This window comes from Ascaphus truei, chromosome 14 (assembly GCF_040206685.1).
Source record: "Ascaphus truei isolate aAscTru1 chromosome 14, aAscTru1.hap1, whole genome shotgun sequence".
Taxonomy (NCBI): Eukaryota; Metazoa; Chordata; class Amphibia; order Anura; family Ascaphidae; genus Ascaphus; species Ascaphus truei.
The window spans coordinates 13370854-13395136 of record NC_134496.1 but is presented as its reverse complement, the minus strand read 5'-3'; the positions used below and the strand labels follow the sequence as shown (position 1 = coordinate 13395136).

At 56.5% G+C, this 24283-nt stretch overlaps 1 protein-coding gene across 7 annotated transcripts in view; it reads right to left on the bottom strand.

The window, feature by feature from the left end:
• The window catches only part of LOC142465628 (pyruvate carboxylase, mitochondrial-like), a 248894-nt gene that overhangs the window by 132078 nt on the left and 92533 nt on the right, over positions 1-24283 (bottom strand). The window contains exon 1 of one of the 7 annotated variants that reach the window (XM_075569746.1): positions 20631-20696. The exons of the other annotated variants lie outside the window; for them this stretch is intronic. The gene's annotated coding sequence lies outside the window, so the exon portion shown is untranslated. Of the gene's footprint in view, positions 1-20630; positions 20697-24283 lie in introns of those variants that run through there. 7 annotated transcript variants of the gene reach the window in all.

Below are 24283 nucleotides of genomic sequence, written 5' to 3'. Positions count from 1 at the left end.
ATATGGCGGCCTCTCACAGAGAAGGGGATATGGCGGCCTCTCACAGAGAAGGGGATATGGCGGCCTCTCACAGAGAAGGGGATATGGCGGCCTCTCTCCCAGAGAAGGGGATATGGCGGCCTCTCACAGAGAAGGGGATATGGGCGGCCTCTCTCCCAGAGAAGGGGATATGGCGGCCTCTCACAGAGAAGGGGATATGGCGGCCTCTCACAGAGAAGGGGATATGGGCGGCCTCTCTCCAGAGAAGGGGATATGGCGGCCTCTCACAGAGAAGGGGATATGGCGGCCTCTCCAGAGAAGGGGATATGGCGGCCTCTCACAGAGAAGGGGATATGGCGGCCTCTCACAGAGAAGGGGATATGGGCGGCCTCTCACAGAGAAGGGGATATGGGCGGCCTCTCTCAGAGAAGGGGATATGGCGGCCTCTCACAGAGAAGGGGATATGGCGGCCTCTCTCCCAGAGAAGGGGATATGGCGGCCTCTCTCACAGAGAAGGGGATATGGGCGGCCTCTCACAGAGAAGGGTATATGGCGGCCTCTCTCCCAGAGAAGGGGATATGGCGGCCTCTCACAGAGAAGGGGATATGGCGGCCTCTCACAGAGAAGGGGATATGGCGGCCTCTCACAGAGAAGGGGATATGGCGGCCTCTCTCCAGAGAAGGGGATATGGCGGCCTCTCACAGAGAAGGGGATATGGCGGCCTCTCACAGAGAAGGGGATATGGCGGCCTCTCTCCCAGAGAAGGTGATATGGCGGCCTCTCACAGAGAAGGGGATGTTGGAGTAACCTTCTCCCCCACGCACAGGGAGCGGGGTTGTTGTTGGAGTTAAACGTGGCGAGTCTACACAAACAAGAACCAACGTCAGCCACGGGAAGGAGCAGAGGTCACATCCAACATACAAATAAGTCACATATGATTGGAAGTATTGATGTGGAGTAGGACGTGTGCACAGCCCGAGCACAGAGAGGTCGCCAAAGAGATCGCAATCATTCCCAATGAGAACGGGCCTTCCAAAGAGTGAGACACCACCAATAAGAGAGACTGCTGTAGAAGGAGTATGAGGGAGAGAGGGGGAGAGGGGGAGAGAGAGAGGGGGGGAAAGAGAGAGAGGGGGAGAAAGAGGGGGAGAGAGAGAGAGGGGGAGAGAGAGAGAGAGGGGGAGAGATAGAGAGGGGGAGAGACAGATGGGGGAGAGAAAGAGGGGGGAGAGAAAGAGGGGGAGAGAAAGAGGGGGAGAGAGAGAGGGGGGTGAGAGAGAGGGGGGGTGAGAGAGAGGGGGGTGAGAGAGAGGGGGGGTGAGAGAGAGGGGGGGTGAGAGAGAGAGGGAGAGAGAGGGGGGTGAGAGAGAGAGACAGAGATAGGGGGGAGAGAGGGGGAGAGATATGGGGGAGAAAGGGGGGAGAGAGGGCTGGGGGAAAGAGAGAGGGGGGAGAGGGAGAGAGAGAGCGGGGAGAGAGAGAGAGAGGGGGGGAGAGCGAGAGGGGGGAGAGAGAGAGGGGGGGAGAGAGAGGGGGGGGGAGAGAGAGAAGGGGGGGAGAGAGAGAGGGTGGGGATAGAGAGGGGGGGAGATTATTTGTTTGGAAGCTCAAGTCTTTGTGAGACTGCATTTGATGAACCTTCCACACCTTTACGACAGACCCCAGAGTTAGGCTGCGTCCACAGCTCGCGCCGAAAACAAACACTAGGACGACAATGTATTTATGTATAGTGCGCGCGAGCACGTGCACAAGCGCGATGGGGAGACCAGCTCTGGTACAGCCGTGCCCCTCGAAACGCCCCCGACACGCCTCCCTGTCGCCTCTGCCTGCAGAACAGGAAATTGCACCTGCTGCAGGCGAGCGTGCGCTGCGCCGGAGACAGACCCCAGAGTGAGGGGTCAGGGGGTAAACCCCCACCCCTCCTACCGGAGACAGACCCCAGAGAGGGAGGGGTCAGGGGGTAAACCCCCACCCCTCCTACCGGAGACAGACCCCAGAGAGGGAGGGGTCAGGCGCTAAACCCCCACCCCTCCTACCGGAGACAGACCCCAGAGAGGGAGGGGTCAGGGGGTAAACCCCCACCCCACCTATTGGAGACAGACCCCAGAGAGGGAGGGGTCAGGAGGTAAACCCCCACCCCTCCTACCGGAGAGTGACCCCAGAGAGGGAGGGGTCAGGGGCTAAACCCCCACCCCTCCTACCGGAGACAGACCCCAGAGAGGGAGGGCTCAGGGGCTAAACCCCCACCCCTCCTACCGGAGACAGACCCCAGAGAGGGAGGGGTCAGGTGCTAAACCCCCACCCCTCCTACCGGAGCCAGACCCCAGAGAGGGAGGGGTCAGGCGCTAAACCCCCACCCCTCCTACCGGAGACAGACCCCAGAGTGAGGGGTCAGAAGCTAAACCCCCACCCCTCCTACCGGAGACAGACCCCAGAGAGGGATGGGTCAGGGACTAAACCCCCACACCTCCTACCGGAGACAGACCCCAGAGAGGGAGGGGTCAGGTGCTAAACCCCCACCCCTCCTACCGGAGACAGACCCCAGAGAGGGAGGGGTCAGGGGGTAAACCCCCACCCCTCCTACCGGAGACAGACCCCAGAGAGGGAGGGGTCAGGCGCTAAACCCCCACTCCTCCTACCGGAGACAGACCCCAGAGAGGGAGGGCTCAGGAGGTAAACCCCCACCCCTCCTACCGGAGAGTGACCCCAGAGAGGGAGGGGTCAGGGGCTAAACCCCCACCCCTCCTAACGGAGACAGACCCCCAGAGAGGGAGGGGTCAGGTGCTAAACCCCCACCCCTCCTACCGGAGCCAGACCCCAGAGAGGGAGGGGTCACACACACACACACACCCCCCCCCCCCCTGTGCATAAAGGAGATATGAGGAGCTCAGTTTTAGACATCAAGTTTAAGGCGGCAGACTCGAGGATATAGCCAGGAGGCAATCCGAGACTAGGGACTGGATTGCAGGAGTGAGGGTAGAGGTGGGTAAATCTTCGCATCATCTGCATAGAGATTATATCTAAGAAGAAAAGAGTTGATGAGTTCAACCAAGTGACAGTATGAAGAGAGAGAGGTCCCAGAATAGAGCCCTGAGGAACACCAACAGAGAGACCAACAGAGACCAGGACATGTTCGCAACAGAGAATATGGCACCATGAGACCCAGGAGAGAGGGCGGTTTTAGAGGCTCTACAGGACTGCAACTCACCCATTCTATAAGCCCTCTCCCCTTCTATAAGGGAGCCCCCTCTCCTTCTATAAGGGAGTCCTCGTGCCGTTTATGACAAGCCGTGGTTGCAAAGTGCTCCCGTCCTGCTGCACGGCTTTACCCTCTCTCCTAATCAGTGCCCAGAATACACAGACTGGCCTCCGCGCACCGCCTCTCTCCTAATCAGTGCCCAGAATACACAGACTGGCCTCCGCGCACCGCCTCTCTCCTAATCAGTGCCCAGAATATACAGACTGGCCTCCGCGCGCCACCTCTCTCCTAATCAGTGCCCAGAATATACAGACTGGCCTCCGCGCGCCACCTCTCTCCTAATCAGTGCCCAGAATATACAGACTGGCCTCCACGCACCACCTCTCTCCTAATCAGTGCCCAGAATACACAGACTGGCCTCCGCGCACCACCTCTATCCTAATCAGTGCCCAGAATACACAGACTGGCCACCCCGCACCGCCTCTCTCCTAATCAGTGCCCAGAATACACAGACTGACCTCCCCGCACCACCTCAGTCCTAATCAGTGCCCAGAATATACAGACTGGCCTCCCCGCACCGCCTCTCTCCTAATCAATGCCCAGAATATACAGACTGGCCTCCCCGCACCGCCTCTCTCCTAATCAGTGCCCAGAATACACAGACTGGCCACCCCGCACCGCCTCTCTCCTAATCAGTGCCCAGAATATACAGACTGGCCTCCCCGCACCACCTCAGTCCTAATCAGTGCCCAGAATATACAGACTGGCCTCCCCGCACCGCCTCTCTCCTAATCAATGCCCAGAATATACAGACTGGCCTCCCCGCACCGCCTCTCTCCTAATCAGTGCCCAGAATACACAGACTGGCCTCCCCGCACCGCCTCTCTCCTAATCAATGCCCAGAATATACAGACTGGCCTCCGCGCGCCACCTCTCTCCTAATCAGTGCCCAGAATATACAGACTGGCCTCCGCGCGCCACCTCTCTCCTAATCAGTGCCCAGAATATACAGACTGGCCTCCGCGCACCACCTCTCTCCTAATCAGTGCCCAGAATACACAGACTGGCCTCCCGCACCACCTCTCTCCTAATCAATGCCCACAATATACAGACTGGCCTCCCCGCACCCCCTCTCTCCTAATCAGTGCCCAGAATATACAGACTGGCCTCCGCGCGCCGCCTCTCTCCTAATCAGTGCCCAGAATATACAGACTGACCTCCCCGCACCGCCTCTCTCCTAATCAGTGCCCAGAATATACAGACTGGCCTCCCCGCACCGCCTCTCTCCTAATCAGTGCCCAGAATACACAGACTGACCTCCCCGCACCCCCTCTCTCCTAATCAGTGCCCAGAATACACAGACTGGCCTCCCCGCACCACCTCTCTCCTAATCAGTGCCCAGAATATACAGACTGGCCTCCCCGCACCGCCTCTCTCCTAATCAGTGCCCAGAATACACAGACTGGCATCCGCGCACCGCCTCTCTCCTAATCAGTGCCCAGAATATACAGACTGGCCTCCCCGCACCGCCTCTCTCCTAATCAGTGCCCAGAATACACAGACTGACCTCCCCGCACCGCCTCTCTCCTAATCAGTGCCCAGAATACACAGACTGGCCTCCGCGCACCGCCTCTCTCCTAATCAGTGCCCAGAATACACAGACTGGCCTCCCCGCACCACCTCTCTCCTAATCAGTGCCCAGAATACACAGACTGGCCTCCGCGCACCGCCTCTCTCCTAATCAGTGCCCAGAATATACAGACTGGCCTCCCCGCACCACCTCTCTCCTAATCAGTGCCCAGAATACACAGACTGGCCTCCCCGCTCAGCCTCTCTCCTAATCAGTGCCCAGAATACACAGACTGGCCTCCGCGCACCGCCTCTCTCCTAATCAGTGCCCAGAATACACAGACTGGCCTCCCCGCACCACCTCTCTCCTAATCAGTGCCCAGAATATACAGACTGGCCTCCCCGCACCCCCTCTCTCCTAATCAGTGCCCAGAATACACAGACTGGCCTCCGCGCACCGCCTCTCTCCTAATCAGTGCCCAGAATACACAGACTGGCCTCCCCGCACCACCTCTCTCCTAATCAGTGCCCAGAATATACAGACTGGCCTCCCCGCTCAGCCTCTCTCCTAATCAGTGCCCAGAATATACAGACTGGCCTCCGCGCACCACCTCTCTCCTAATCAGTGCCCAGAATACACAGACTGGCCTCCCCGCTCAGCCTCTCTCCTAATCAGTGCCCAGAATATACAGACTGGCCTCCCCGCACCCCCTCTCTCCTAATCAGTGCCCAGAATACACAGACTGGCCTCCCCGCACCGCCTCTCTCCTAATCAATGCCCAGAATACACAGACTGGCCTCCCCGCACCGCCTCTCTCCTAATCAGTGCCCAGAATACACAGACTGGCCTCCCCGCACCGCCTCTCTCCTAATCAGTGCCCAGAATATACAGACAGGCCTCCCCGCACCGCCTCTCTCCTAATCAGTGCCCAGAATATACAGACTGGCCTCCCCGCACCGCCTCTCTCCTAATCAGTGCCCAGAATATACAGACTGGCCTCCCCGCACCCCCTCTCTCCTAATCAGTGCCCAGAATACACAGACTGGCCTCCGCGCACCGCCTCTCTCCTAATCAGTGCCCAGAATATACAGACTGGCCTCCCCGCACCGCCTCTCTCCTAATCAGTGCCCAGAATACACAGACTGACCTCCCCGCACCGCCTCTCTCCTAATCAGTGCCCAGAATACACAGACTGGCCTCCGCGCACCGCCTCTCTCCTAATCAGTGCCCAGAATATACAGACTGGCCTCCCCGCACCGCCTCTCTCCTAATCAGTGCCCAGAATATACAGACTGGCCTCCCCGCACCACCTCTCTCCTAATCAGTGCCCAGAATACACAGACTGGCCTCCCCGCACCACCTCTCTCCTAATCAGTGCCCAGAATATACAGACTGGCCTCCCCGCACCGCCTCTCTCCTAATCAGTGCCCAGAATACACAGACTGGCCTCCCCGCACCGCCTCTCTCCTAATCAATGCCCAGAATATACAGACTGGCCTCCCCGCACCGCCTCTCTCCTAATCAATGCCCAGAATATACAGACTGGCCTCCCCGCACCGCCTCTCTCCTAATCAGTGCCCAGAATATACAGACTGGCCTCCCCGCACCGCCTCTCTCCTAATCAGTGCCCAGAATATACAGACTGGCCTCCCCGCACCGCCTCTCTCCTAATCAGTGCCCAGAATACACAGACTGGCCTCCCCGCACCGCCTCTCTCCTAATCAATGCCCAGAATATACAGACTGGCCTCCGCGCACCGCCTCTCTCCTAATCAGTGCCCAGAATACACAGACTGGCCTCCCCGCACCGCCTCTCTCCTAATCAGTGCCCAGAATACACAGACTGGCCTCCCTGCACCGCCTCTCTCCTAATCAATGCCCAGAATATACAGACTGGCCTCCGCGCGCCACCTCTCTCCTAATCAGTGCCCAGAATATACAGACTGGCCTCCGCGCGCCACCTCTCTCCTAATCAATGCCCAGAATATACAGACTGGCCTCCGCGCACCGCCTCTCTCCTAATCAGTGCCCAGAATATACAGACTGGCCTCCGCGCGCCACCTCTCTCCTAATCAGTGCCCAGAATATACAGACTGGCCTCCCCGCACCGCCTCTCTCCTAATCAGTGCCCAGAATACACAGACTGGCCTCCCCGCACCACCTCTCTCCTAATCAATGCCCACAATATACAGACTGGCATCCGCGCACCACCTCTCTCCTAATCAGTGCCCAGAATATACAGACTGGCCTCCCCGCACCGCCTCTCTCCTAATCAGTGCCCAGAATACACAGACTGGCCTCCCCGCACCGCCTCTCTCCTAATCAGTGCCCAGAATATACAGACTGGCCTCCCCACACCACCTCTCTCCTAATCAGTGCCCAGAATATACAGACTGGCCTCCCCGCACCGCCTCTCTCCTAATCAGTGCCCAGAATACACAGACTGGCCTCCCCGCACCGCCTCTCTCCTAATCAGTGCCCAGAATACACAGACTGGCCTCCCCGCACCACCTCTCTCCTAATCAATGCCCACAATATACAGACTGGCATCCGCGCACCACCTCTCTCCTAATCAGTGCCCAGAATATACAGACTGGCCTCCGCGCGCCGCCTCTCTCCTAATCAGTGCCCAGAATATACAGACTGACCTCCCCGCACCGCCTCTCTCCTAATCAGTGCCCAGAATACACAGACTGGCCTCCCCGCACCGCCTCTCTCCTAATCAGTGCCCAGAATACACAGACTGGCCTCCCCGCACCCCCTCTCTCCTAATCAGTGCCCAGAATACACAGACTGGCCTCCCCGCTCCGCCTCTCTCCTAATCAGTGCCCAGAATACACAGACTGGCCTCCCCGCACCACCTCTCTCCTAATCAATGCCCAGAATACACAGACTGGCATCCGCGCACCGCCTCTCTCCTAATCAGTGCCCAGAATACACAGACTGGCCTCCCCGCACCCCCTCTCTCCTAATCAGTGCCCAGAATATACAGACTGGCCTCCCCGCACCACCTCTCTCCTAATCAATGCCCAGAATATACAGACTGGCCTCCCCGCACCACCTCTCTCCTAATCAGTGCCCAGAATATACAGACTGGCCTCCGCGCACAGCCTCTCTCCTAATCAGTGCCCAGAATATACAGACTGGCCTCCCCGCTCAGCCTCTCTCCTAATCAGTGCCCAGAATACACAGACTGGCCTCCCCGCACCACCTCTCTCCTAATCAATGCCCAGAATACACAGACTGGCCTCCCCGCACCACCTCTCTCCTAATCAGTGCCCAGAATACACAGACTGGCCTCCCCGCACCGCCTCTCTCCTAATCAATGCCCAGAATACACAGACTGACCTCCCCGCACCACCTCTCTCCTAATCAGTGCCCAGAATATACAGACTGGCCTCCCCGCACCACCTCTCTCCTAATCAGTGCCCAGAATACACAGACTGGCCTCCCCGCACCACCTCTCTCCTAATCAGTGCCCAGAATATACAGACTGGCCTCCCCGCACCACCTCTCTCCTAATCAGTGCCCAGAATATACAGACTGGCCTCCCCGCACCGCCTCTCTCCTAATCAGTGCCCAGAATACACAGACTGGCCTCCACGCGCCACCTCTCTCCTAATCAGTGCCCAGAATATACAGACTGACCTCCCCGCACCACCTCTCTCCTAATCAATGCCCAGAATATACAGACTGGCCTCCCCGCACCACCTCTCTCCTAATCAATGCCCAGAATACACAGACTGACCTCCCCGCACCACCTCTCTCCTAATCAGTGCCCAGAATATACAGACTGGCCTCCCCGCACCGCCTCTCTCCTAATCAGTGCCCAGAATATACAGACTGGCCTCCCCGCATCGCCTCTCTCCTAATCAGTGCCCAGAATATACAGACTGGCTTCCACGCACCGCCTCTCTCCTAATCAGTGCCCAGAATATACAGACTGGCCTCCGCGCACCGCCTCTCTCCTAATCAGTGCCCAGAATATACAGACTGGCCTCCCCGCACCGCCTCTGTCCTAATCAGTGCCCAGAATACACAGACTGGCCTCCCCGCACCCCCTCTCTCCTAATCAGTGCCCAGAATATACAGACTGGCCTCCGCGCACCGCCTCTCTCCTAATCAGTGCCCAGAATATACAGACTGGCCTCCCCGCACCGCCTCTGTCCTAATCAGTGCCCAGAATATACAGACTGGCCTCCCCGCACCGCCTCTGTCCTAATCAGTGCCCAGAATACACAGACTGGCCTCCCCGCACCGCCTCTGTCCTAATCAGTGCCCAGAATACACAGACTGGCCTCCCCGCACCCCCTCTCTCCTAATCAGTGCCCAGAATACACAGACTGGCCTCCCCGCACCGCCTCTCTCCTAATCAGTGCCCAGAATACACAGACTGACCTCCCCGCACCGCCTCTCTCCTAATCAGTGCCCAGAATACACAGACTGGCCTCCACGCGCCACCTCTCTCCTAATCAGTGCCCAGAATATACAGACTGGCCTCCCCGCACTGCCTCTCTCCTAATCAATGCCCAGAATATACAGACTGGCCTCCCCGCACCACCTCTCTCCTAATCAATGCCCAGAATATACAGACTGGCCTCCGCGCGCCACCTCTCTCCTAATCAATGCCCAGAATATACAGACTGGCCTCCGCGCGCCACCTCTCTCCTAATCAGTGCCCAGAATACACAGACTGGCCTCCCCGCACCGCCTCTCTCCTAATCAGTGCCCAGAATACACAGACTGACCTCCCCGCACCGCCTCTCTCCTAATCAGTGCCCAGAATACACAGACTGGCCTCCACGCGCCACCTCTCTCCTAATCAGTGCCCAGAATATACAGACTGGCCTCCCCGCACCGCCTCTCTCCTAATCAATGCCCAGAATATACAGACTGGCCTCCCCGCACCGCCTCTCTCCTAATCAATGCCCAGAATATACAGACTGGCCTCAGCGCACCCCCTCTCTCCTAATCAGTGCCCAGAATACACAGACTGGCCTCCCCGCACCACCTCTCTCCTAATCAGTGCCCAGAATACACAGACTGGCCTCCCCGCACCGCCTCTCTCCTAATCAATGCCCAGAATACACAGACTGACCTCCCCGCACCACCTCTCTCCTAATCAGTGCCCAGAATATACAGACTGGCCTCCCCGCACCACCTCTCTCCTAATCAGTGCCCAGAATACACAGACTGGCCTCCCCGCACCACCTCTCTCCTAATCAGTGCCCAGAATATACAGACTGGCCTCCCCGCACCACCTCTCTCCTAATCAGTGCCCAGAATATACAGACTGGCCTCCCCGCACCGCCTCTCTCCTAATCAGTGCCCAGAATACACAGACTGGCCTCCCCGCACCACCTCTCTCCTAATCAGTGCCCAGAATACACAGACTGGCATCCGCGCACCGCCTCTCTCCTAATCAGTGCCCAGAATATACAGACTGGCCTCCGCGCACCGCCTCTCTCCTAATCAGTGCCCAGAATATACAGACTGGCCTCCCCGCACCGCCTCTGTCCTAATCAGTGCCCAGAATACACAGACTGGCCTCCCCGCACCCCCTCTCTCCTAATCAGTGCCCAGAATATACAGACTGGCCTCCGCGCACCGCCTCTCTCCTAATCAGTGCCCAGAATATACAGACTGGCCTCCCCGCACCGCCTCTGTCCTAATCAGTGCCCAGAATATACAGACTGGCCTCCCCGCACCGCCTCTGTCCTAATCAGTGCCCAGAATACACAGACTGGCCTCCCCGCACCGCCTCTGTCCTAATCAGTGCCCAGAATACACAGACTGGCCTCCCCGCACCCCCTCTCTCCTAATCAGTGCCCAGAATACACAGACTGGCCTCCACGCGCCACCTCTCTCCTAATCAGTGCCCAGAATATACAGACTGGCCTCCGCGCGCCACCTCTCTCCTAATCAATGCCCAGAATATACAGACTGGCCTCCCCGCACCGCCTCTCTCCTAATCAGTGCCCAGAATATACAGACTGGCCTCCCCGCACCACCTCTCTCCTAATCAGTGCCCAGAATATACAGACTGGCCTCCCCGCACCGCCTCTCTCCTAATCAATGCCCAGAATATACAGACTGGCCTCAGCGCACCCCCTCTCTCCCAATCAGTGCCCAGAATACACAGACTGGCCTCCCCGCACCGCCTCTCTCCTAATCAGTGCCCAGAATATACAGACTGGCCTCCCCGCACCCCCTCTCTCCTAATCAATGCCCAGAATATACAGACTGGCCTCCCCGCACCGCCTCTCTCCTAATCAGTGCCCAGAATACACAGACTGGCCTCCCCGCACCGCCTCTCTCCTAATCAGTGCCCAGAATACACAGACTGGCCTCCCCGCACCGCCTCTCTCCTAATCAGTGCCCAGAATATACAGACTGACCTCCCCGCACCGCCTCTCTCCTAATCAATGCCCAGAATATACAGACTGGCCTCCACGCGCCACCTCTCTCCTAATCAGTGCCCAGAATATACAGACTGGCCTCCCCGCACCGCCTCTCTCCTAATCAATGCCCAGAATATACAGACTGGCCTCCCCGCACCGCCTCTCTCCTAATCAATGCCCAGAATATACAGACTGGCCTCAGCGCACCCCCTCTCTCCCAATCAGTGCCCAGAATACACAGACTGGCCTCCCCGCACCGCCTCTCTCCTAATCAGTGCCCAGAATATACAGACTGGCCTCCCCGCACCCCCTCTCTCCTAATCAATGCCCAGAATATACAGACTGGCCTCCCCGCACCGCCTCTCTCCTAATCAGTGCCCAGAATACACAGACTGGCCTCCCCGCACCGCCTCTCTCCTAATCAGTGCCCAGAATACACAGACTGGCCTCCCCGCACCGCCTCTCTCCTAATCAGTGCCCAGAATATACAGACTGGCCTCCCCGCACCGCCTCTCTCCTAATCAGTGCCCAGAATATACAGACTGGCCTCCCCGCACCGCCTCTCTCCTAATCAGTGCCCAGAATATACAGACTGGCCTCCCCGCGCCGCCTCTCTCCTAATCAGTGCCCAGAATATACAGACTAGCCTCCCCGCACCACCTCTCTCCTAATCAATGCCCAGAATACACAGACTGGCCTCCCCGCACCGCCTCTCTCCTAATCAGTGCCCAAAATACACAGACTGGCCTCCCCGCACCCCCTCTCTCCTAATCAGTGCCCAAAATACACAGACTGGCCTCCCCGCACCGCCTCTCTCCTAATCAGTGCCCAGAATACACAGACTAGCCTCCCCGCACCGCCTCTCTCCTAATCAGTGCCCAAAATACACAGACTGGCCTCCCCGCACCCCCTCTCTCCTAATCAGTGCCCAAAATACACAGACTGGCCTCCCCGCACCGCCTCTCTCCTAATCAGTGCCCAGAATACACAGACTAGCCTCCCCGCACCCCCTCTCTCCTAATCAGTGCCCAGAATACACAGACTGGCCTCCCCGCACCCCCTCTCTCCTAATCAGTGCCCAGAATACACAGACTGGCCTCCCCGCACCGCCTCTCTCCTAATCAGTGCCCAGAATATACAGACTAGCCTCCCCGCACCCCCTCTCTCCTAATCAGTGCCCAAAATACACAGACTGGCCTCCCCGCACCACCTCTCTCCTAATCAGTGCCCAGAATATACAGACTGGCCTCCCCGCACCGCCTCTCTCCTAATCAGTGCCCAGAATATACAGACTGACCTCCCCGCACCGCCTCTCTCCTAATCAGTGCCCAGAATATACAGACTGGCCTCCCCGCACCCCCTCTCTCCTAATCAGTGCCCAGAATATACAGACTGGCCTCCGCGCACCGCCTCTCTCCTAATCAGTGCCCAGAATACACAGACTGGCCTCCCCGCACCGCCTCTCTCCTAATCAGTGCCCAGAATATACAGACTGGCCTCCCCGCACCGCCTCTCTCCTAATCAGTGCCCAGAATACACAGACTGGCCTCCCCGCACCGCCTCTCTCCTAATCAGTGCCCAGAATATACAGACTGGCCTCCCCGCACCACCTCTCTCCTAATCAGTGCCCAGAATATACAGACTGGCCTCCGCGCACCGCCTCTCTCCTAATCAGTGCCCAGAATACACAGACTGGCCTCCCCGCACCACCTCTCTCCTAATCAGTGCCCAGAATACACAGACTGGCCTCCCCGCACCGCCTCTCTCCTAATCAGTGCCCAGAATACACAGACTGGCCTCCGCGCACCACCTCTCTCCTAATCAGTGCCCAGAATATACAGACTGGCCTCCCCGCACCGCCTCTCTCCTAATCAGTGCCCAGAATACACAGACTGGCCTCCCCGCACCGCCTCTCTCCTAATCAGTGCCCAGAATACACAGACTGGCCTCCCCGCACCGCCTCTCTCCTAATCAGTGCCCAGAATACACAGACTGGCCTCCCCGCACCGCCTCTCTCCTAATCAGTGCCCAGAATACACAGACTGGCCTCCCCGCACCGCCTCTCTCCTAATCAGTGCCCAGAATACACAGACTGGCCTCCCCGCACCACCTCTCTCCTAATCAGTGCCCAGAATATACAGACTGGCCTCCGCGCGCCACCTCTCTCCTAATCAATGCCCAGAATACACAGACTGGCCTCCCCGCACCGCCTCTCTCCTAATCAGTGCCCAGAATACACAGACTGGCCTCCCCGCACCGCCTCTCTCCTAATCAGTGCCCAGAATATACAGACTGGCCTCCCCGCACCGCCTCTCTCCTAATCAGTGCCCAGAATACACAGACTGGCCTCCCCGCACCGCCTCTCTCCTAATCAGTGCCCAGAATACACAGACTGGCCTCCGCGCACCGCCTCTCTCCTAATCAGTGCCCAGAATACACAGACTGGCCTCCGCGCACCGCCTCTCTCCTAATCAGTGCCCAGAATACACAGACTGGCCTCCCCACACCGCCTCTCTCCTAATCAGTGCCCAAAATATACAGACTGGCCTCCCCGCTCCGCCTCTCTCCTAATCAGTGCCCAGAATACACAGACTGGCCTCCCCGCACCACCTCTCTCCTAATCAGTGCCCAGAATACACAGACTGGCATCCGCGCACCGCCTCTCTCCTAATCAGTGCCCAGAATACACAGACTGGCCTCCCCGCACCGCCTCTCTCCTAATCAGTGCCCAGAATACACAGACTGGCATCCGCGCACCACCTCTCTCCTAATCAGTGCCCAGAATACACAGACTGGCCTCCCCGCTCCGCCTCTCTCCTAATCAGTGCCCAGAATATACAGACTGGCCTCCCCGCACCGCCTCTCTCCTAATCAGTGCCCAGAATATACAGACTGGCCTCCCCGCACCGCCTCTCTCCTAATCAGTGCCCAGAATATACAGACTGGCCTCCCCGCACCGCCTCTCTCCTAATCAGTGCCCAGAATACACAGACTGGCCTCCCCGCACCGCCTCTCTCCTAATCAGTGCCCAGAATATACAGACTGGCATCCGCGCACCGCCTCTCTCCTAATCAGTGCCCAGAATACACAGACTGGCCTCCGCGCACCACCTCTCTCCTAATCAGTGCCCAGAATACACAGACTGGCCTCCCCGCACCGCCTCTCTCCTAATCAGTGCCCAGAATACACAGACTGGCCTCCCCGCACCGCCTCTCTCCTAATCAATGCCCAGAATACACAGACTGGCCTCCCCGCACCCCCTCTCTCCTAATCAGTGCCCAGAATACACAGACTGGCCTCCACGCGCCACCTCTCTCCTAATCAGTGCCCAGAATACACAGACTGGCCTCCACGCGCCACCTCTATCCTAATCAGTGCCCAGAATACACAGACTGGCCTCCCCGCACCCCCTCTCTCCTAATCAGTGCCCAGAATACACAGACTGGCCTCCGCGCACCACCTCTCTCCTAATCAGTGCCCAGAATACACAGACTGGCCTCCGCGCACCACCTCTATCCTAATCAGTGCCCAGAATACACAGACTGGCCTCCCCGCACCCCCTCTCTCCTAATCAGTGCCCAGAATATACAGACTGGCCTCCACGCGCCACCTCTATCCTAATCAGTGCCCAGAATACACAGACTGGCCTCCCCGCACCGCCTCTCTCCTAATCAGTGCCCAGAATACACAGACTGGCCTCCCCGCACCGCCTCTCTCCTAATCAGTGCCCAGAATACACAGACTGGCCACCCCGCACCCCCTCTCTCCTAATCAGTGCCCAGAATATACAGACTGGCCTCCACGCGCCACCTCTATCCTAATCAGTGCCCAGAATACACAGACTGGCCTCCCCGCACCCCCTCTCTCCTAATCAGTGCCCAGAATATACAGACTGGCCTCCACGCGCCACCTCTATCCTAATCAGTGCCCAGAATACACAGACTGGCCTCCCCGCACCCCCTCTCTCCTAATCAGTGCCCAGAATATACAGACTGGCCTCCACGCGCCACCTCTATCCTAATCAGTGCCCAGAATACACAGACTGGCCTCCCCGCACCACCTCTCTCCTAATCAGTGCCCAGAATACACAGACTGGCCTCCGCGCACCACCTCTCTCCTAATCAGTGCCCAGAATATACAGACTGGCCTCCACGCGCCACCTCTATCCTAATCAGTGCCCAGAATACACAGACTGGCCTCCCCGCACCGCCTCTCTCCTAATCAGTGCCCAGAATATACAGACTGGCCTCCACGCGCCACCTCTATCCTAATCAGTGCCCAGAATACACAGACTGGCCTCCCCGCACCCCCTCTCTCCTAATCAGTGCCCAGAATATACAGACTGGCCTCCACGCGCCACCTCTATCCTAATCAGTGCCCAGAATACACAGACTGGCCTCCCCGCACCACCTCTCTCCTAATCAGTGCCCAGAATACACAGACTGGCCTCCCCGCACCGCCTCTCTCCTAATCAGTGCCCAGAATATACAGACTGGCCTCCACGCGCCACCTCTATCCTAATCAGTGCCCAGAATACACAGACTGGCCTCCCCGCACCCCCTCTCTCCTAATCAGTGCCCAGAATATACAGACTGGCCTCCCCGCACCGCCTCTCTCCTAATCAGTGCCCAGAATACACAGACTGGCCTCCCCGCGCCACCTCTCTCCTAATCAGTGCCCAGAATATACAGACTGGCCTCCCCGCACCGCCTCTCTCCTAATCAGTGCCCAGAATACACAGACTGGCCTCCCCGCACCGCCTCTCTCCTAATCAGTGCCCAGAATACACAGACTGGCCTCCCCGCACCACCTCTCTCCTAATCAGTGCCCAGAATACACAGACTGGCCTCCCCGCACCGCCTCTCTCCTAATCAGTGCCCAGAATACACAGACTGGCCTCCCCGCACCACCTCTCTCCTAATCAGTGCCCAGAATATACAGACTGGCCTCCGCGCACCGCCTCTCTCCTAATCAGTGCCCAGAATACACAGACTGGCCTCCCCGCACCGCCTCTCTCCTAATCAGTGCCCAGAATATACAGACTGGCCTCCCCGCACCGCCTCTCTCCTAATCAGTGCCCAGAATATACAGACTGGCCTCCCCGCACCCCCTCTCTCCTAATCAGTGCCCAGAATACACAGACTGGCCTCCCCGCTCCGCCTCTCTCCTAATCAGTGCCCAGAATATACAGACTGGCCTCCCCGCACCGCCTCTCTCCTAATCAGTGCCCAGAATATACAGACTGGCCTCCCCGCACCCCCTCTCTCCTAATCAGTGCCCAGAATATACAGACTGGCCTCCGCGCACCGCCTCTCTCCTAATCAGTGCCCAGAATACACAGACTGGCCTCCCCGCACCGCCTCTCTCCTAATCAGTGCCCAGAATATACAGACTGGCCTCCCCGCACCGCCTCTCTCCTAATCAGTGCCCAGAATATACAGACTGGCCTCCCCGCACCCCCTCTCTCCTAATCAGTGCCCAGAATACACAGACTGGCCTCCCCGCACCGCCTCTCTCCTAATCAGTGCCCAGAATACACAGACTGGCCTCCCCGCACCCCCTCTCTCCTAATCAGTGCCCAGAATACACAGACTGGCCTCCCCGCTCCGCCTCTCTCCTAATCAATGCCCAGAATATACAGACTGGCCTCCCCGCGCCGCCTCTCTCCTAATCAATGCCCAGAATACACAGACTGGCCTCCCCGCGCCATTTCTCTCCTAATCAGTGCCCAGAATATACAGACTGGCCTCCCCGCACCGCCTCTCTCCTAATCAGTGCCCAGAATATACAGACTGGCCTCCCCGCACCGCCTCTCTCCTAATCAGTGCCCAGAATACACAGACTGGCCTCCGCGCACCGCCTCTCTCCTAATCAGTGCCCAGAATACACAGACTGGCCTCCCCGCACCACCTCTCTCCTAATCAGTGCCCAGAATATACAGACTGGCCTCCCCGCACCGCCTCTCTCCTAATCAGTGCCCAGAATACACAGACTGGCCTCCCCGCACCACCTCTCTCCTAATCAGTGCCCAGAATATACAGACTGGCCTCCACGCGCCACCTCTCTCCTAATCAGTGCCCAGAATATACAGACAGGCCTCCCCGCACCACCTCTCTCCTAATCAATGCCCAGAATATACAGACTGGCCTCCCCGCACCGCCTCTCTCCTAATCAATGCCCAGAATATACAGACTGGCCTCCCCGCACCGCCTCTCTCCTAATCAGTGCCCAGAATATACAGACTGGCCTCCCCGCACCACCTCAGTCCTAATCAGTGCCCAGAATATACAGACTGGCCTCCCCGCACCGCCTCTCTCCTAATCAGTGCCCAGAATATACAGACTGGCCTCCCCGCACCGCCTCTCTCCTAATCAGTGCCCAGAATATACAGACTGGCCTCCCCGCACCGCCTCTCTCCTAATCAATGCCCAGAATATACAGACTGGCCTCCCCGCACCGCCTCTCTCCTAATCAGTGCCCAGAATATACAGACTGGCCTCCCCGCACCACCTCAGTCCTAATCAGTGCCCAGAATATACAGACTGGCCTCCCCGCACCGCCTCTCTCCTAATCAGTGCCCAGAATATACAGACTGGCCTCCCCGCACCACCTCAGTCCTAATCAGTGCCCAGAATATACAGACTGGCCTCCCCGCACCGCCTCTCTCCTAATCAGTGCCCAGAATATACAGACTGGCCTCCCCGCACCGCCTCTCTCCTAATCAATGCCCAGAATATACAGACTGGCCTCCCCGCACCGCCTCTCTCCTAATCAGTGCCCAGAATACACAGACTGGCCTCCCCGCGCCGCCTCTCTCCTAATCAGTGCCCAGAATACACAGACTGGCCTCCCCGCACCCCCTCTCTCCTAATCAATGCCCAGAATATACAGACTGGCCTCCCCGCGCCACCTCTCTCCTAATCAATGCCCAGAATATACAGACTGGCCTCCCCGCACCGCCTCTCTCCTAATCAGTGCCCAGAATACACAGACTGACCTCCCCGCACCGCCTCTCTCCTAATCAGTGCCCAGAATATACAGACTGGCCTCCCCGCACCGCCTCTCTCCTAATCAGTGCCCAGAATATACAGACTGGCCTCCCCACACCACCTCTCTCCTAATCAGTGCCCAGAATATACAGACTGGCCTCCCCGCACCCCCTCTCTCCTAATCAGTGCCCAGAATACACAGACTGGCCTCCCCGCACCGCCTCTCTCCTAATCAGTGCCCAGAATATACAGACTGGCCTCCCCGCACCCCCTCTCTCCTAATCAGTGCCCAGAATACACAGACTGGCCTCCCCGCTCCGCCTCTCTCCTAATCAGTGCCCAGAATACACAGACTGGCCTCCCCGCACCGCCTCTCTCCTAATCAGTGCCCAGAATATACAGACTGGCCTCCCCGCACCACCTCTCTCCTAATCAATGCCCAGAATATACAGACTGGCCTCCCCGCACCGCCTCTCTCCTAATCAGTGCCCAGAATATACAGACTGGCCTCCCCGCACCGCCTCTCTCCTAATCAGTGCCCAGAATACACAGACTGGCCTCCCCGCACCGCCTCTCTCCTAATCAGTGCCCAGAATACACAGACTGGCCTCCGCGCACCGCCTCTCTCCTAATCAGTGCCCAGAATACACAGACTGGCCTCCGCGCGCCACCTCTCGGTTCAAGCTGCCACACGCCTCTTTTGGATTTTTTCTCCCTGAGCAAAATCCAATGTAAGGTGAATGCTTCTCGTGTCTCTCTCACGTGGGCACTGGCCGTGCCTATGTGGCAGGGGGGGGGGGGGGGGCGCTGGGTGCTCCCACCTCTCTGGACGGCCGCAGCAGAAGAAATAGCGGTTAAGGATCTGGCAGTTCTAAATGCGGTGATAAGATTAGCTGCGGGGGTTACAGTGTCTGCAAACCAGGCGCGCACCAATAGTGTCTGCAAACCAGGCGCGACACCAATAGTGTCTGCAAACCAGGCGCGCACCAATAGTGTCTGCAAACCAGGCGCGGCACCAATAGTGTCTGCAAACCAGGCGCGCGCCAATAGTGTCTGCAAACCAGGCGCGGCACCAATAGTGTCTGCAAACCAGGCGCGCACCAATAGTGTCTGCAAACCAGGCGCGCACCAATAGTGTCTGCAAACCAGGCGCGGCACCAATAGTGTCTGCAAACCAGGCGCGCACCAATAGTGTCTGCAAACCAGGCGCGCACCAATAGTGTCTGCAAACCAGGCGCGCACCAATAGTGTCTGCAAACCAGGCGCGGCACCAATAGTGTCTGCAAACCAGGCGCGCACCAATAGTGTCTGCAAACCAGGCGCGGCACCAATAGTGTCTGCAAACCAGGCACGCACCAATAGTGTCTGCAAACCAGGCGCGCACCAATAGTGTCTGCAAACCAGGCGCGGCACCAATAGTGTCTGCAAACCAGGCGCGGCACCAATAGTGTCTGCAAACCAGGCACGCACCAATAGTGTCTGCAAACCAGGCTCGCACCAATAGTGTCTGCAAACCAGGCGCGCACCAATAGTGTCTGCAAACCAGGCGCGGCACCAATAGTGTCTGCAAACCAGGCGCGCACCAGTAGTGTCTGCAAACCAGGCGCGGCACCAATAGTGTCTGCAAACCAGGCGCGCACCAATAGTGTCTGCAAACCAGGCGCGCACCAATAGTGTCTGCAAACCAGGCACGGCACCAATAGTGTCTGCAAACCAGGCGCGGCACCAATAGTGTCTGCAAACCAGGCGCGGCACCAATAGTGTCTGCAAACCAGGCGCGCACCAATAGTGTCTGCAAACCAGGCGCGCACCAATAGTGTCTGCAAACCAGGCGCGGCACCAATAGTGTCTGCAAGGCACCCACACACTCTGCAGTAACCCTGCACAAAAGGGCCTCGTTGCAGAGAATCGCGCTCTTCCTCACAACCAAGTACCACTGCGTTAGTGGCATTAATGCATTGCAATACATTGTGTGTGTGCAGCAGGGAAGGGGTTAATTACAGGAACATTACATAGGAGAGAGAGGGGGGATTGGAGAGAGAAAGAAGAAGGGGGGTTGGAGAGAGAAAGAAGAGGGGGAATTGGAGAGAGAAAGAAGAGGGGGGGTTGGAGAGAGAAAGAAGAGGGGGAATTGGAGAGAGAAAGAAGAGGGGGAATTGGAGAGAGAAAGAAGAGGGGGGTTGGAGAGAGAAAGAAGAGGGGGGATTGGAGGGAGAAAGAAGAGGGGGATTGGAGGGAGAAAGAAGAGGGGGAATTGGAGAGAGAAAGAAGAGGGGGGTTGGAGAGAGAAAGAAGAGGGGGGATTGGAGGGAGAAAGAAGAGGGGGGATTGGAGGGAGAAAGAAGAGGGGGAATTGGAGAGAGAAAGAAGAGGGGGGTTGGAGAGAGAAAGAAGAGGGGGGTTGGAGAGAGAAAGAAGAGCGGGGATTGGAGGGAGAAAGAAGAGGGGGGATTGGAGGGAGAAAGAAGAGGCATTGGCAGGGCAGGTACATACTGTGGGACGTGCTCTCGGGAAGCGGCTTGAGAAGTGCAGCGGATTACACAGCGCTGCTTTTATATACACGTGGAGCAGTCAAACAACAGGTTTTACTACGGAACAGATAAGTATTTGTACTTTGTGCCCCAGGGCTGTCTAACAGACACCTCCCGCCAGGGCCGCCTCTCACACAGGACACGAGGTTTAAGGACGCTGCATGCCATGTACAGTACCATGTACATTAACAGAGGGCACAGCATGGGTTTCATACAACCCACACCGTTATTTCTAGCTTCAACGTCTGCATATCAGCTTTACCAAGTCAGGGATAGGAGACAGAGGCAGGAAACACACACAGGAGAGAGGGGGCAGGAGAGAGGGGGGGGGGCAGGAGAGAGAAAGTGGGGGGCAAGAGAGAAAGAGAGGGGGCAGGAGAGAGAGGGGGGGGCAGGAGAGAGGGAGAGAGTGGGGGGCAGGAGAGAGGGAGAGAGTGGGGGGGTGGGAGAGAGTGGGGGGCAGGAGAGAGGGAGAGAGTGGGGGGCAGGAGAGAGGGAGAGAGTGGGGGGCGGGAGAGAGTGGGGGGCAGGAGAGAGGGAGAGAGTGGGGGCAGGAGAGAGAGAGAAGGAGGCAGGAGAGAGACGAGGGGGCAGGAGAGAGAGAGGGGGCAGGAGAGAGAGAGGGGGACAGGAGAGAGAGGGGGACAGGAGAGAGAGGGGGACAGGAGAGAGAGGGGGACAGGAGAGAGAGGGGGACGGAGAGAGAGGGGGACGGAGAGAGAGGGGGACAGGAGAGAGAGGGGGCTGGAGAGAGAGGGGGGCAGATGAGAAAGAGGGGGGGGCAGGAGAGAGAGAGAGAGAGAGAGAGAGAGAGAGAGAGAGAGAGAGAGAGAGAGAGAGAGAGAGAGAGAGAGAGAGAGAGAGAGAGAGAGAGAGAGAGAGGGGGGGCAGGAGAGGGAGAAACACACAGAAGAGAAAGGACAGGAGAGGCTAGAGAGAGGGACAAGGAAAGAGGGGGTGGGAGAGAGGGGAAGGAAGAGAAGGGGCAGGAGACAGACAGAGAGAGAGGGGAGTAGGAGACAGACAGAGGTAAACAAACACAGGGAGACAGACAGAGAGAGAGAGAGAGAGAGAGGGCGGGTGACAGACAGGTAAACAAACACAGCAAGAGAAACAGAAAAGGAGACAGGAGGGAGAGGGGGAAGGGGACAGGAGAAAGAGAGGGGGCAGGAGATAGAGAGGGGGCAGGAGAGAGGGGGGGCAGGAGAGAGGGGGGGCTGGAGAGAAAGAAGGCGAGGTGATATGAGAGATGTTGCAGCATAGTAAAGACACAGGTTTAATGTAAATGAATGTAATGAACTAAACATAACATTTCAAGATAACATTTGATTTATTAGCGTTGTAAGGCAATTAAGATGAGGTTTTCACTTCAGCTGGGACTCTAAACAAGGGAGAACATGGCACCCACATCCCCCCCTTTCCTCACCCTCTCCTCACATCCTACCTGTACCTCCCAGCGCTGAGAACCTGGAGGGGAGGCCCTCAGAGATTACAGTGAGGCGAGGTACTGACTGCACACAGCATCCACACCCAACTCATCCAAAAGACTGCAGCTAAATAACACATTTGATTATTTAAAAAGGTGAATGTAATCCCCTAAGAAGATGCTTGGGGTATGACAGGCTTCTAGCGCACCCTTTTACAACGACCTATATTACCTCTCCCTCTCTGTAAACTACTTATAACCCTCCCTGGCACGATAAAATGGGCAAATCTAAAGGAGATGGACAGTCCAAACCCATCTAGGACTTGCTGAGGGTAACTAGTATTCCCCCATTTCCTCCCCCTCTCCCCCCCCCCCCCCAATCACATTAATTCGGAAATAGAGGATTCGGAAAATTCAGGGGCAGCTGGAAGATCTGATTTTCAACATATCCTTTTAAAGGAACAGCAAACCAACCATAAAGATCTAACCCAACAAGTGGCTACTGTCGACTCTAAATTGGACCTGCTGTATGTAAGACGCACTGAAAAGGACCACAGAGTCACGGGAACTGAAATGCAACTTCAAGAAATACATGACATATCTTTCAATTGAAAGCAAGATGCCCAAGATCAAAGATAAATGAGGACTACGAAAATCGTGAGACGGTCAAATCTAAGGATTGTTTTGGTGTCTGAAGGATCCATAAAAGGCTCCCCGATGATCAAATTTGCCCGAACCCTGTTGGATGAGATTGTAGGAAATGACCTCCAGACGCCAGGTTTTGAACTAGACCCATCCTAATTCAATTGCTGCATTACCAGAGTAAAGAAACCATATTTAAGATGACCTGGCAGCAGCAACTATCCCACCAACAGCACAAAACCATGATCTTCCCCGACTTCAGTGCTGAAACCTCACGGAAAAGAAGAGATGCTCCAATGGCGAGAACGGCTTATGAAAGCTGGAGTTAAGGTGGCCCCATGGTATGGTGAAACTTATGCACACCCAACACAATGAAAAGAAAATTCCTGTTCTCTGAGGAAGAGGGCAAGGTCTCAGTCGAAGGTTGATAAAAGCAGATGGCTTTGCATTGGACTTTTTGCATCAACCCTACCAGGGACAAGGTCAGGAATGTGGGTTGATAATTACGGTGCTCTGGTGGCGTAAATCACCAATAAGGTTCTACAGGATTACTGCCCCCGTTATAGGGCCATACCTTATATAAGGTTTCGTGTTTGTATGAATGTTTATTGGGTGTCAATCGATCCCGATGGATGGATGGATGGATTGATGGATTCAGAGGCTTGGTAACAATACATCGCTTTTCGAACCGGTTCACTTTTCGTATAAATGTATGGGAGTTCTGGTACAAGTTGGACGTGGCCTGGGACCGGCCGGGGGGACAACCAATATCTGTTGGTTTACCTTATAGTTCATAATGATACTAGTGATGTGTCTATCCTTAAATGTGTGGGGTTTAAACTCCCTAATTAAACGAAAACTAATTATTTCTGCCCTTCGGAGAGAGAATTCGGGGATTGTTTTCTCACCAGAAACACACCTTACTGTTTAACAAACTAAGTTTCTTCAGAAATTGGGTGGCGAGCGAGAATTCTGTTTTTTCTTCCAAAACAAGACGTCTCACCATTTTAATACCTAAAACATGTCCATTGGTGATCTCAGATTACCTTATTGACAAAGAGAGACGCTAGATTATCATCCGTGGCTCCATAGAATCCCATTCTATAACCCTCAAATATCTACAGTATGCACCCAACGATGGGCGCTTCCATTTTTTCAACACGCTAACTTCGCTAATCAAACAGGAAACCCCAGGGTTAATCATTATAGGAGGGGATTTTAATTAAATCACCTGGATTCAAAGACAAGGTTTACTTAAACTTAACTCTGAAAACACGCTCATTGATGTTTGGGCTAATTGATATCCTATATCCCAGTTACCAGGACTATACATATTAATCCCCTAAACATAAGACATACTCAAGAATCGATCAATCGATTTGTAGTACAGTAGATTCAAACCAGATTGCAAATATCAAATCATGTGATATTGGCGAGATCCCTCTCCCTGACCATGCTATGATATCTATCTCACTCCATAAAGGGGAGCATGATATACCGCCGCTGCCATGGTCTCTTATACGTTCCTGCCGGGAAGATTATATCTC